At 45.7% G+C, this 11,932-nt stretch overlaps 1 protein-coding gene across 1 annotated transcript in view; it reads left to right on the top strand.

Moving 5' to 3' along the window:
- Positions 1-11,932, top strand: part of TTLL7 (tubulin tyrosine ligase like 7) — a 139,931-nt gene that overhangs the window by 670 nt on the left and 127,329 nt on the right. The gene's annotated exons all lie outside the window — the stretch shown is intronic.

Genomic DNA, 11,932 nt, shown 5'->3' with positions numbered 1-11,932 from the left:
GCGCTCCCTTACATTGGTTAGAATGTCCTTTACAATAGTGGTCAATGAGAAGAAAACCCCTCATACATTGGTGGTCAGTGGAAAGAATGCCCCCCACCTTACACTGGTGATTAGTGGGAACAGTGCCCTGCCTTACATTGATGGTCATTAGGAAGATTACAGTAGTGATCAATGAGAAGAATACCCCCTTACATTGCTGGTCAGTGGGAAGTATACCCCCCAACCTTATGTTGGTGGTCAGTGGTTAGAATGTTCCTTAACAGTAGTGATCAATGAGAAGAATACCCCTCTTACATTGGTGGTCAGTGGTTAGAATAATCCTCTTACATTGGTGGTCAGTGGGAAGAATGCCCACCTTACATTGGTGGTCAGAATGTCAACCTTAAAGACAACTAAAAAGATACTTGCTGTTGTGCCCACGGCTCTTTCAAGTGGTCTTGGCCCTGGAACTATGCAGGCACCATCCAATGGGAAGTCAATCAACCACTGCTCAAGGAGCCCCTAAGGACCTCTGGAGAAACCATAGGATACCCATGGAACCCTGGTTGAGAGAGAAGGCCCACCTTAAACTGGTGGTCCATGAAAGGAATACAGTATAGGACTGATGGGAAGTAGAAGAAAGGCGTGGGGCATTGGATCTCTTAAAGTAGTAAATGTTCCAGTCAGGAGAGTGGAGGAAAAAATTCTCCTTAGGCAGCTCTCCAAGAAGTGGTGGCCGAAAGGTTGTCTCTTTGCATGAGTAGGGACTGGGTCTTCAAGAAGAAATGTGCCCAAAGCAGAACGTTTCAATTCCAGATTTAATTTCATTCAGATTCTTATAACTTAAATAGCCAACGTTTTTTGGGGTCTCAAAGAGCCCCCTTCATCAAGGCTTGAACAAAGCATGCACTGGACTGATAAAACTGGAGGGATCCTGGTAAGTTGTATGATTGCTCCTGATGCCAGTTTTTGCTTAACCCGCATCTGGAACGATCATCCTACCTACCCCGATCCCTCCATTTTTATCGGTCCAGTACACACTTTGTTCAACAGTACCGAGTCACTATGAAAGGGTGACCCTTTTAACCTCCAAAACACGTTGACTTCTTGATATGAGTCTGAATGAAATTTAATCTGGACTATGTTGTGAATTTGGTGCTTTGCTCCTTGCACACCTAGTCTGTTACACTGATGGTCAGGGGGAAGAATGGCCATTACCATGGCGGTCAGTGTAATGTCCCTGTACCTTGGGAGATAATTGGGGGAAGATTGCTCCTAATATAGGAGGATTGCTCCTTATATGTCATTTGGAAGAATGCCCCCGAAGCCCCCCATACAGACATCCAAAATGATCACTATTGTCAGTGGTTACTTACATGAGAAACAAGAGGAGAAGCTCCACTGGTCCCCCTCTGCTGGCTCTGCTGAGTGGTCTCGGTGTCAGAGCTACGGGTGTACCATCCATGGGGCAGGAGCTCAAGGAACCCCTTGTAACCTCTCAGGGAACCAGTTACAAAAGGCCGACCAAGGCCAATGCCAAGCTTAGCTGGCTTAGATAATCTACATAGGAAAACTTGATCATGTATGTGATTGTCTCAACCACGCTATTGGGATGTTTTTATATCAGGATGGCTTGACTTGTGTTGTGTTTATAAACTTCTATGAATATTATTATCAATATTGGGAGCAACTATCTTTGTGTTTATAAATAATATCCAAGACCAATACAGCACGGAGAACCGTAGAGAATAGAGATGAGAAAACCCTTACAAGGAGATAAAAAAGGATTTCTATTGCTAGGGGTCTATTTTTAAATATTTTCACACAATTTGCATACCACATTCACCTAGCATTCGTATATTTTTCAAACTGAATCCAACTATTAAAATGTGTGAATCTTGTGTAAATAGAACCCCTTAGTGTTGTTGGTAATTTATATGATTAATTGTTCGGTATAAGACCCTATTCACACCAGGGCGACAGCTCTTTAGCGCGTTTATTGGCGCATTTTTGTGTGTTTTTAATACACGTTTCAGCGCGTTTTACAGGCGTTTCCTGTTCCTCAAATCATCTCTGAATTGGTGCTGACACCGTCCTTCCTTCTGGAGGGGGGCTTCTTTTGTTCCCCATGGGCCCTGTGTGTTGTAAAGTAGCCACCTCTCCAAGCTCGCTCCTGTGATGGACTACAATCTCAATACAAATTAGTAAACTAAACATGAGATTGTAGTCCATCATAGGAGCGAGCTTGGAGAGGTGGCTACTTTACAACACACAGGGACCATGGGGAACAAAAGTAGCCCCCCTCCAGAAGGAAGGACGGTGTCAGCACCAATTCAGAGATGATTGGAGGATCTACAGCCGAGTGATGCACAAATAATACATGTTTGTTAATAGTTAAGATACTTGAATGCATTTTTAAGACTTGACTAAGTTTAGTGACCCTTTAATTTCTTATTTCCCCATTGCATGCTGTGGTTCCTTCCAGCTGACGGCCACAATGTCACTGCAGGACACAGTATTGGCCAGCTGACGAAACCACAGAGTGCAGGGGAAAGCAGGCATCTGCCACATCTAGAAATGAGTTGGATGTTGAAGATTCTTCAGCAAGCTGTGCACTTCAAGAAAGCATCAATGGCATGCTTACTGAAACAGGTAAATAGTAACATTGTCACTCACGCAGCTCGGCGGATCCCGTCATCTACGTCGGGATCCACTCCGGCTGCGGCATCTTAGTATACCGCGAGCTGTAGCTCACGGTATACTGAGCTTAGGGTAACGGGAGGACGCTAGTTTGTGTCCTCCCGTTACCCTAAGGAGAACTATGGGGAAAAACACTGACCCCATAGTTCTCCTTTAACTGCCTGTCTGATAGCTACAACAGGAAGTCAGAGGAAATCCTTCCAAAGAAAGGGAAATCCCTGGTGATCAACAGGGTCACCAGAACTAGTGTCACCATTGGAAGATTTCACATATATTCCTGTTCTGACAACAACCCATAATGTGGGATTTTCTTTCATTTTCAGTGATAACGGTCACAAATAGAGGAGGTAGATCTCCCTAATGGGGACACAGACACAAATAAAAGCCTGACAGGTGTTCTAGCTGCCGAAAACCCCCCAAAAACTGACATGTTTTAAACCTTCCCCGCTCTATCCTAAACTGAAAAAAAAAAAAGACTGGGCTTCAGTTGCACTTTAAGCATGTGAATGTAAACATTTTTTAATGAGCAAATTGTCTCATTATTAAAATATGAACAAAGGTAGAATAACTGCTTCTCTGTGAACTGACCCTATATTTGGGGAGTCTCCATTAAAGCTGACCTTGCTCAGGCTATTAGGGTAATGGCATTCATTAGCAGTGCTTCAAGGTGCCGGGCAGAGGAAGGGCTTGTTAACCTGACTTTAAAAAAAAAGGCGTTGTAGTCAGGGGCGTAACTAGAAATCACAGGGCCCCATAGCAAAATTTTGTATGGGGCCCTGTGATTTCTAGTTACACCCCTTGCAGAGCCCACTTGAGATCCCACACAGCCCACCTTAGGGTGAAGCTGCAGAGCACACCATAGACTCTCCCAGAATCTCTATGGTGGTCTCTGCAGGGTCTCAGATGGGCTGTTCACATTCCTTACCTGTCCGCCTCCTCTTACTCCATGGTCGCTGATGGGCCCCGCCTCCTCCTCTGTCACCGGGCCCGCCTCCTCCATCACCGGGCCCCGCCTCCTCCTCTGCTGCCGACCCCCCTGGGCCGGCCTCCTCCTCCACTGCCAGGTCCAGCCTTCTCCACCACCGCTGCTGGCTCCCACTGACTCAGCAGCGGCTCTGGAGAGGAACGCACCACTACACAGATAACTGTCAGGGATCTGAACTGCGGCACGTTCCTCTTCACAGCCGCCAGTGACAGCCAGCAGCATGAGATGCCATAGCGACTCAGGCGCCCGCATGGCATCAGGGATGTCCTGGCCATGCCCCCCTGTCCCCCGGGCCCCATAGCGACCGCATGGGTCGCTATGTCGATTGTTACGCCACTGGTTGTAGTCATTTATTTTGTTTCTGGTTACTTTGTGAAAGAGAATGTATCCTATACAACTTTGAAAATTGTTGTTTTCTGGAATGTTTAGAAACTGTAGTATACCAGTATAATACTCCATTCACACCTGAGTGGCTGTCCGCGCTTATTCGGCTGTACGCATACACGCGGAGATGCTCTAAACAGGGAATTCAATGCACGTCAATGTGCATCGTTCAGACCATTGCGGGGGCTGCATTGTACGAAACCGCACAGCCCCCAAAATAGTGCAAGCTCGATAATCTGGCGGATTCCGCACGTTTGCGGCTATTTAATTAAAAAAAATGCGTTTTTGTCCCGCACGGTCTTCCACACAGAAAACCGTGTGGGAACCGCAAATGCTATGTGTCAATGAAGCCTTAAAATGTTTTCCTGTATTAATATAACATGGCAATACGCAACACACTACAGAGTAGTTGGAACTATTCCCATTAGTCCATACATCTAGTGCACTTTAAAGAACAACTCTGAGCAGAATAAAAATGAGCCCTTGCAGTGTAGCTACCCCCACAGTGCAAGAGTTACGTGCTCATTTTGGTCTAGAGTGTAAAATAAACAAATATATATTTACCCGATCCTCAGTCCCCCATGGCTGCTAGACAGATCATTGCAGTCTCTTCTTCTCAGGTTTTGGCAGTCTAAGGATTCCTGACATCATCACATCCATTCACTTGCATTAAAAGTGAGGCAGAGAGAGGTTACCATCACAAGGACCGAGGGTCAGGTGAGTATATCTTTTTTATTTTACACCCTAGACCAAAAGCAGCACTTAACCCTTGCAGTGTGGGGGTAACCCTGCTTCAAGGGTTCATTTTTATTCTGCCTGGTTAAAACAAAGTGCTCTTATTCCACTTTAAAGCCCATCTCCAAGCAAACAACAACAGACCTTTGCAGTGGGGCTTCCTCTCGCATTGCAAGGGTTAAGTGCTTGTTTTTTTTCTAGGGGCTGGAGAAAAGCAGATTTACTTACCTGATCCCTGCTCCCCCTAGCAGTCATGTGCATCTCTTTCCCGTCCACTCCCGCCAGCTTCCTGTGGGCTGCTAGACTGGTCTCCACTGGTCTCCGGCAGTCTGAGGACCGCTGACGTCATCATGTCTAATGCAGGTTCCATAGAACATTACCCGCTGCCCGGTTTCCTGATTGGCTGGGAAGCCTCATCCATGCTGTTTGGCCAGCTCAATACTGATTGGCTGGAAAGCCGGCTTTCCGGCCCTTTCAGCATTGAGCCGGCCAAACAGCATGGAGGCAGCTTCCCGGCCAATCAGGAAGCGGGGGGCGCCGAGTCATTACCCGCCACCCGGCTTCCTGGTTGGCCGGGAAGCCGGCTCCACATTCCTTTATGGCACTGCCGGTCAATCTCTATCTGACCGAAAGTTTCAGTATCGGGGGTAAATATGAGAGCATTTGGGTGAGTACGAATATTCGCCCAATACTCGGTATCGGCACAAATACCAATACTAGTATCGGTATCAGTGCATCCCTCATGTATGCCAATTCATTTAGGGAAACAAGTAGTGATGGAATGTGAAACTGCCATGTCTGACCTCTCCTTCTGACAATGCAAGTTATGTGGTGGTCAAGCTCATCCAGTGGCTTGAATAGTTTGTTAGGAACTATCCTGGAACAGGAATACAGATTAGGAGTTATGACTTCTTGCATTCTAATCTGTGTGCCATGTTCTAAGTCATTGACCGAGAAAATATTGAGTCCAGAGACAGCCAGGGAACTAGCATTAGTAGAAGGTCAGTAATGGCGTCTTCTGTATTTCTTCCAGTACTCGTTTCCTTTAAGATATTTAATGCTGTAATCTCTGAGGCAAGGAAGTACGAGAGCCGAGTAAAGTATGCTGTTGGCTTGTTCTCAGCGCAGAGCAGAAGCTACGCCCAAATCAATTGCTAAGGAGTTATAAGCTGCATATAAAGCAATATCACACATTGACCATTGCCATGGGCACCATTGTCTAGGCTTCTCCTATAGCATCATTAGTCTTACCGGAGTGGTACTTCCTCCCACTGTGTCCACCGCCTCCTGTGTGTTGTATCCCTACGCTGGTTCAGCTCTGCAGAGTGCTAGATGGCTGGGCAAGCACCATATGCAGCAGTAAATGTACACCTGTACAGGGTTCCTGGGGTTAGCTTTGTACCGCCTTATGCATTTCACCAGATGAATCATTTAGAGGTCAAGCCTTAGCTTTATATAAATATTCATCAATACACCTTAAAGTTAGCCTGTCACCCAGTTTTTGTCTAGGGTACCAATAAAAAGCAGTTTTACTTACCTTATCCCTTGCTCCCCCTATCATCCAGTGCTTTCCTCTTCACTCTGCGTTGGGGGTGGGCCTTTAGCATCCTCAATTACCAGTTACCAGTTTCAATTCACCAATAACATCCTGTTATGGGGCGACAACACTCCCTGTCCCTGTCTCCCATTCGTGCTCCCGTGTTGTCACCTTGTCACAAGGGGTTCCGATAGAGACTTCAAGAGGCTGTTTTAAAACACATTACACACCCATGATCCACTGTTGTCACCATTAGGAAACCCGCCCTTAGAAATGCCATGCAACCATTGCTGGAGTACATGTAGACAGGAAGGGGCATGCGAAAAGGCTGAAAGAGATCAGCAGCTCTGAGATACAACTAGGAGTAAAACTTTTTTTAAAATTAAATTGCAATTGTTTATTATACACAGTATACATAGCTTACTAAACTAAGTGTCATTCAATTACTCTTCATAGCTGTATATCTGCAGTGGGAGATCTAAGCTACTGCTGCCTCTGACCGCTATGTTTCGGAGGTTTGTAGTGAGATTTGGTGAGGTCACTACTGTGCTGCTCATTGTTCTCATTGCTGGAGAGGAAGCTGTACCTGTGAGTGTGCCTAAACACTCCTGTGCGTTCAACCTCATAGCTGTATATCTGCAAGGTACTGCTGCCTCTGACTGCTAGTCTTAGGAAGTTTGTAGTGAGAGATGGTGATGTCACTACTGTGTTGCCCATTGTTCTCATTGCTGGAGAGGAAGCTGTACCTGTGAGTGTGCCCAGGCATTCCTGTGTGTTCAGCCTCATAGCTGTATATCTGCAGTGTGAGATCTACGGCACTGCTTCCTCTGACTGCTGGTCTTAGGAGATTTGGTGATTTTGCTTCTGTGCAGCTTACTGCTCTCCTTTCTGGAGGCTCTGACATGAGGAAGCAAAGCCCTGCCTCTACCAAGATGGCCGCTTATACACAGAGGAACAGTGCAAAACAAAGCATGATAATTCAGAAATGGGGAAAGATCAGCTGTAGAAGTATCACAGGCAATACCGATTTGCCTCTGGGCACAGCTTGCAGAGTTCATGTCGTTGAATCAGTACGATAACCAGGCAACTAGCATTTTCAGGAGAGGTCAGCGATGACATGATGACACCCTCCCTATTCTCTCAGTTCAGGTTTTGTTTGTTTTGGGTGTTGCTTCCTTTGCCTAAGCTTATAATCCTTTTGTCATGATACACTTGGAAGGTGACAAGGGTATTGCTTTTTCAATTTGCTTCTGTAATTAATTATTCATAAAGGAATAATTATCTGTAAGAGTTTCAAGTGGTTCTGCTGTGTGCGATGTCTGCTAGTCAGGAACGATATATGAAAAGGACATAGCTAGCATCGCAGATTGCAAAGCGGCCCTCTGTCCCTAACTTGCCCGTTAGTCCCTGGAGGAGTCCCATTCTGTCACACCGGACAAAGGGGTCTATTTACCAATGTTTTCACCCAATATTCACACACATTCTACACAAGATTCATACATAAAATGTCACTAAAACAATGTAGAGATCTTGGGGCAGAGGTGTGTGAATCTTTGGGTAAAACCTTGATAAATAGACCACAGAGTGTTCTATAAAAACAAAAGCAAAAAACTTCTTGTATGCATGTCATGTTGCCCAAACCCGTGACAATAATAAAACAAGCTTTAAAGGAGAACTATGAGATGAGTGATTTCCACTCACCTCATAGTTCTAGCCGACCTGTGACAATGAGACTGTCACAGGTCGGCTCAGTAGATCGGGAGGTGAGCGAACAAATACCGGCGTTCGCTCACCTCTCGATCCTGTCACGGCTCTCTGCCGTGACAGGGGAGGGACTGGTTTCCCCCCTCCCCCCTCCGATCCGCCAGCGCTGACTGGCGGAACGGACGGGGGAGGGGGCGGGTACAGCTGGCTCTGCCTCTAGATAGGCAGAGCCAGCTGTCAGTCACGCAGCTGGGCGGATTTTGACATCGATGTCGGGATCCGCTCCGGCTGCTGCGTCTCAGTATACCGTGAGCTGCTGAGCCTAGGGTGACGGGAGGACGCTGGTTTGTGTCCTCCCGTTACCCTAAGGAGAACTATGGGGAAAAGCCCTGACCCCATAGTTCTCCTTTAAAAATGATCATTTGACACATCAAATAAGTTTGACATGGCCAAATCTAATTGGATTTTCCATCAGGACTGATTGTTCCTTGAAACTGATCAATGGTTTTTTGAACTGCACATTTAGCGCAATAGCTTTGCGAGATACAATTACTTCACTGAAATAATTATTGCATCAAACAATTGTATGACTGTGTGTATAGAAAAAATAAGTTTAAAAAATTCTTTAACAGAGGTTTAAACTTACCTCGTTATCGCTGTGCGCTCCCGCGCCGAGAATCAGGAACTGCTCGTGCGGCCGCAAAGGATCTTGGGACGGGCGCATGCGCAGTCCGGATTCTCGGACGGAGACAGAGCAGTCAGCGCTGAATCGGAGATCCGCCGCACCGCTGGAGGGACAGATGAAAACATCACAAAAGAAGTAGAAGATCGGAATAAGAGATATCATTTTAGGTAAGTGCTAACATTAACATGGGGGGGAGGGAATTTTGTTTTTTTACTTTAATGTCACTTTAAAGTGATAGTAAAGTCAAAAGGTTTATAAGATATTTTGATTGCTGATGAAGTCCCTTACAGTGATTGCTGCTTTTTGATGTTTAAATTTTTTAGCTTCCTGCAGAATCAGCTGGTCCCCTGAGCACTGGTCCTGACATCCTGTTTTAGGGAGGCTCCTTTCCCTTGCAGGGTCCTATGGAGCCACCCTTGTGTGTGCTAGTAAGCTGTGTGTGTTTCCACAGACACAACAAGGCATGCCTCTCTCCCTTGCTCTCCGCTCCTCCTCCCTCCTACCTTCTCCAAGCTAGTAGATGGACAGATGCTGGAGACTGCCCTGTCCTTTGTGATCTTGTACTGGACAGAAAGTTCAGGGAAGCTGAGCTGAGAGAGTTGGAGCTGTTTGGAAACATGATGACTGTAAGTGCTTGGGCAAAAATGTAAAGAAATGCTTTGCTGGGCAATGTATATTTGTTTGATCTGGATCAGAGGCGTAACTAGAAATCCCAGGGCCCCATAGCAAAATTTTGTATGGGTCCCCCCCCCCCCCATCTGTTTTGTCAACCCTGTGTGAGTGTATTTATTTTTTATTTATTTATTACAGGTATTTATATACTTATATTTAAATGTATTTGTTCATATTGATTTGTATTTATTTTAATAGCTCATAGCTTTTCTAGTGTGCAGAAACCTTAAAAATGATACTTGGACATGGGCCACCCTTCCAAGCTGCCACTGAAAGCTCATTTCCTTTGTCAGCACGGTGATGGCATTTAGTTTAACACATCCTGACGCACATGGCATTTTCTGTGTCATTCGCCGGCTGATCTGCGAGCCGAGGATGCAGCTAGGAACAGCTGAGTCACAGCATGAACAGTGATTGAAGTTTGCTGCCTGAAGATATGTGTACAGTCCTGGTTAATGGCGGTCTGAAAGGCATGCTGGCCGGGGCCTCGTGTACCTGGAGGTAATAAAATGGACCCGCCCCCTAACATGGCTGTTTAAAGCTGACCTATTATTCAACATTGAAAGGTTTACTGCCTGGGGACACGTCATACAGACAGTGGGAAAGGGCCGAGTTACCTTGCTCTGTTTTATGGGACTGTGTTGTGTTTTGAAGGTTTTTTTGAATGTAATGTGTTAAAGCCAGGGCTGTATTTAGATATCTTGGTGCCCTAGGCTCACCATATAATGCCCTTTGGTCCATGTTCTGCCCATTATATCTCACATTTATTATAGTAAAATGTAAAGAATTCAGGAATATAGAAATGACGTGCTGTTTGCTTTATATTGAGGGCCCGTTCACACCAGGGCCTTGCCTTAATTGCATGCGACGGAATCGATCGCAATGTGTGGAAATCCAATATTGTGCGTTGTGGTTTGGATGAAAAAAGTAGTGCGTGTACCACACGCTGCAGCAATGTTGATCGCATTGTGGGCAGGAGTTGCGTTTGGGGTGCCATTGAAATGACTGGCAACGCAAAGCACTATAGGCGTGTTGTGCAGTATCGTGTGTTAATCGCAAACAACTATGTAATTCACACATGACCCTGGTGTGAATGGGCCCTAAAAGCTACTTTTGTACATATACACTGAAGAGTGGAACTACTACCATGTTCACTCCAGGAATTTCCTATGGTCTCTCCCATCCTCTGGAACTCCCTACCCCAATCTGTCTGGCTGTCTCCTACTCTGGCTACATGAAAACTCAGCTCTTCAGAGAAGCCTACCTCGCCTTTAACTATAACCTAAACTTTTACCTTGTCCATCAACACATCCCCTCACAGTTATTACCCTTTGCATCACTTGCCCTTGCTTTTTAAATTATATGCTCCCACGAGCAGGGCCCTCTCAACAATGCATTGTGATGTAACTGTACCATCCTTCTTTATGTTATAAAATGCTGTGCAAACTATTGGCACTATATAAATCCTGTATAATAATAGTAACTGCAACTCTCTGATACCCAGAAGTATACACTTCTGTTCCTTGCGGAGTTTCAAGGATGCCGCTACTTTCCAGCTACAGGCGGGTCCTCTGTATTGTACTGGAGATAGCGCTGATAGCACCATTCCCTGGCACAGAGCCCCATCGCTGGCCACGGAGGGCTGAGGCTATGATGCTCTTCTTTCCAAGGCCCTGACGCGCGCTGTATCCACTGACATTTGGGAGTTTTTACTTATTAAAGCTTATTAACTTTTAATATATTGGGTCTATGCGTTCAATGTTTTGTTCTGTTTTTAAAGGAACTAGGCAGAAATGTAGGGCCAGGTAGATGTCCTGAGGGGCCACCTACATTCTTCATGCACCTGCAGTAGTTTGGAGAGATGGCACAATTGGTCAAAGCTGTGTACCTCCCTGCTACAATATATACAATATACAAGTATACAATTGTAGGAAGTTGGTGTCTGTTGGAGTCATGCTAGTACAGGCAAGGCAAATGTGGAGTGGGGTAGTCAAAGCTGTTACATTAGCCTAGGACCTTCTTCTGCCTCAATGTATATATATATACACATTTCTATTGTCTCATTTTTGAGCAGGGTTTAATCATTTGTGTTGGTAACAGGTCTGCTTTAAGAGGGTTTCTGAGTTCCAGTGACTCCAGCGATCACGAAGCCTCAAGTCTGGTTACAAGCTTAGTAACGTTTACAAAACAGTTTACTAGCACTAAGTACATAGGGATACACATTTGACTTCCTTGTGTTGGATAGATTTGAAGACTGAAGTGACTACACTGAAACTTCACTTCCTGTAACAATGCAGAGTCATTATATGGACCCACACCTAGAGGCTCCCTGTTTGTATACAGGTTCTCATTTACTAAGGCTAGGTTCACACGTGCACTACACCGCACAATTCCCGGGACGCGCTGTCCTGTACAATGCAGGCAGTGATTGCTGCGTGGCCCCATTGATTTCAATGGGGTGACATCCACGCGGCAATCGCAGAAAAAAGGTACAAGTACCTTTCTTTGGCGATACACGACACGTGGCTGTTTTAGCGTTTGGAAGCATGGG

The sequence above is a fragment of the Nanorana parkeri genome, unplaced genomic scaffold (assembly GCF_000935625.1).
Source record: "Nanorana parkeri isolate BGI_ZX_2015 unplaced genomic scaffold, ASM93562v1 scaffold111, whole genome shotgun sequence".
NCBI classification, from domain to species: domain Eukaryota; kingdom Metazoa; phylum Chordata; class Amphibia; order Anura; family Dicroglossidae; genus Nanorana; species Nanorana parkeri.
This window is presented reverse-complemented; position numbering and strand designations above follow the sequence as displayed.